This window comes from Enhydra lutris, unplaced genomic scaffold, assembly GCF_002288905.1.
Source record: "Enhydra lutris kenyoni isolate GAN:26980312 unplaced genomic scaffold, ASM228890v2 scaffoldscaffold23, whole genome shotgun sequence".
Lineage (NCBI taxonomy): Eukaryota > Metazoa > Chordata > Mammalia > Carnivora > Mustelidae > Enhydra > Enhydra lutris.
This window is the reverse complement of record NW_019154107.1, coordinates 10,411,945-10,415,019: the sequence shown is the minus strand read 5'-3', so window position 1 is coordinate 10,415,019 and position 3,075 is coordinate 10,411,945. Positions and strand designations below refer to the sequence as shown.

Sequence of the window (3,075 nt, the reverse complement as noted above, 5' to 3'; positions counted from 1 at the left end):
CACCTTTCATTCACATCCTAACAGAATACAATTTCCACCAATTTCACTGTCTAAATATCTTTCAAATTTGTCCTGATCACTGCAACCATGTAATCCTTCCTTTCTTTAAATTCTTCTTAAAAGGTCTTTCTGCCTGTAGGTACTCACCACCTCGGTGTCCCTCCCTTGATTCAAATCTCTCAGGATCTCAGAGTCACTAAGCAAATGAAGCACAGATTCTTTGGTGAATCAAGCTTGAAAACATGACCCCTACCTACTTTTTCATCTATAGACCCACCCTCACATATCCACTTGTATATTGAAGAGCCTACAGTATTTCCCATCTCCATAGTTTGTGCAGTGTACTTTATGCTGGAAATGCCTCATTGGCCTGAAAAGATTCTTTGATACACACAAATCTTGCATAAACAGTCTCATGGGAGAAGACTACACTGTTCCTCCTTCCTTCCAGAACAGGACTTAATTATATATTTTCCTTCAGGTGAGGTCCATTTTTTTTTCCCTTCTTGTTTCCAATGACTAAAACACTTCTTTGTACATTATACCCAATCAATCACTATCATAATGAACTCTTCATTAGAATATAAAAATAATATGTGTGTGTGTGTTCATACATACAGGACAAGTGGTTGAACTTAATTCTCAATTATTTTACAGTGAGAAAAGCAGCTTATGTTGCTAAAGTTTTTTTAACAGTGCTGTCACCAGAAAAAAACACGTATCAGTTATCTGATCTTTCTGATAGGTTTAAACAGTATTCCAAATCTACAGCTCATCATCTTTTACCACCACAATTTTCTTTAGATACTCTGTGTGTTCTGCCAGATTTCTCTGGTAATAGTTAAAAAAAGAAATAAGACTGTGAAAAGAAGGGGCACATGGACCCCAATGTTCATAGCAGCAATGTCCACAATCGCCAAACTGGAAGGAGCTGAGATGCCCTTCAACAGATGAACGGATAAAGATGTGGTCCACATACACAATGGAGTATTACTCAACCCTCAGAAAACATGAATACCCAACTTCTGCATCAACATGGATAGAACTGGAGAAGATTATGCTGAGTGAAATAAGTCAGGCAGAGAAAGACAATTATCATATGATTTCATTTATATGTGGAACATAAGGAATAGCATTGAAGACATTAAAAGAAGGAAGGGAAAAATGAGGGGGGGGAAATCAGAGGAGGAGACAAACCATGAAAGACTATGGACTCCTGGAATCAAACTGAGGATTTCAGAGGGAAGGGGGGTGGGGGGATGAGTTGGCCTGGTGGTGGGTATTAAGGAGGGCATGGATTGCATGGAGCACTGGGTGTTATACACAAACAATGAATCTTGGAACAGTGCATCAAAAACTAATGATGTACCATGGGGCACAGCATCCTGATATGAAAAAAAGAGTAGAAGATGCATACATCCTCACATGCAATGTGTCATTAGAATATGAAAAAACAGAGGTGAATTCTGGCTTTTTTTACAAGAGTGCGGAAGAGAGAGAGAAGCTTGTGAAGGCTGAAAGAAAATTCATTGAAGATAGAGTTAAGAAAATAATAGAATTGAAAAAGAAAGTTTGTGGTGATTCAGATAAAGGATTCGTTGTTATTAATCAAAAGGGAATTGACCCCTTTTCCTTAGATGCTCTTGCAAAAGAAGGTATAGTAGCTCTGCGTAGAGCTAAAAGGAGAAATATGGAAAGGCTGACTCTTGCTTGTGGTGGAGTGGCTCTAAATTCCTTTGATGACCTAAGTCCTGATTGTTTGGGACATGCAGGACTTGTCTATGAATATACATTGGGAGAAGAGAAGTTCACTTTTATTGAGAAATGTAACAATCCTCGCTCTGTCACATTATTGATCAAAGGACCAAATAAGCACACACTCACACAAATCAAAGATGCAATAAGAGATGGCTTGAGGGCTGTTAAAAATGCTCTTGATGATGGCTGTGTAGTTCCAGGAGCAGGTGCAGTGGAAGTGGCAATGGCAGAAGCCTTGATCAAGTACAAGCCCAGTGTAAAGGGCAGGGCCCAGCTGGGAGTTCAAGCATTTGCTGATGCATTGCTCATTATTCCCAAGGTACTTGCTCAGAATTCTGGTTTTGACCTTCAGGAAACACTAGTTAAAGTTCAAGCAGAACATTCAGAATCAGGTCAACCTGTCAGTGTGGACCTGAACACAGGTGAGCCAATGGTAGCAGCCGAAGTAGGCATATGGGATAACTATTGTGTAAAGAAACAGCTGCTTCACTCCTGCACTGTGATTGCCACCAACATTCTCCTGGTTGATGAGATCATGCGAGCTGGAATGTCTTCTCTAAAAGGTTGAATTTGAAGCTTCCTTCATGTCATCCGAATCATGAAGACTATAGAGTGATCCTAAGAATACAGCAACAGAATTTTTGTCCAAGGTTCAAACAATTTTCAAAAGCATTTTCTTTTCCCATATTAAAAAAAACACTGACACTTAAATTCTGAAGTTCTGAAATTAGAGTATTTTTTTTAAATTGCACGGCAGTGTACACCCATCAAGCAGGCCGTTTTTACCCAATGAGAAGGATGTTTGCTTTAGCTTCAGTGATACAAAAGTCCCGTGTTAGTTAAGTATATGTTATCTACCTTGTTATTAAATGTAACTTGAAGAAAAAAAAAAGAAAAAAAAAAACTAATGATGTATTGTATGGTGTCTAACATAACATAATAAAAACAAAAAAAATAAAACAAAATAAAATAAAATAAAGAATTTTTGTGATAAATAGGGCCTAGATACACTTGATCAAAAAACATAGTCACTGGATATCAACTTTAATTGTAGTACTAGGGGGTAGGGGGATAGGGTAATGAGGTGATGGACATTAAGGAGGGTGCATGATGTAATGAGCACTAGGCGTTATATAAGCCTGATGAATCATTGAATTCTATCTCTGAAATTAATATATGTTTATTAGTTGAATTTAAATTAAAAAATAAAATAATTCTAATTCTAAAAAAGTAAAAAAAAACCCTTAAATTAGCACAGTAATATATTTAAAGAGCTGATGGTATTCACTAATTTTCCCCATTTTTTTTTGAAATTTC

General features: G+C 37.2%; 1 pseudogene across 1 annotated transcript; it reads left to right on the top strand.

Annotated features, from left to right (window-relative positions):
• The first annotated feature begins 1,360 nt into the window (after positions 1 to 1,360).
• On the top strand, positions 1,361 to 2,654 carry LOC111150464 (annotated as a pseudogene). Its single transcript, XR_002640804.1, has one exon. The product of XR_002640804.1 is annotated as a T-complex protein 1 subunit zeta pseudogene (transcript).
• The last annotated feature ends 421 nt before the right edge of the window (positions 2,655 to 3,075 follow it).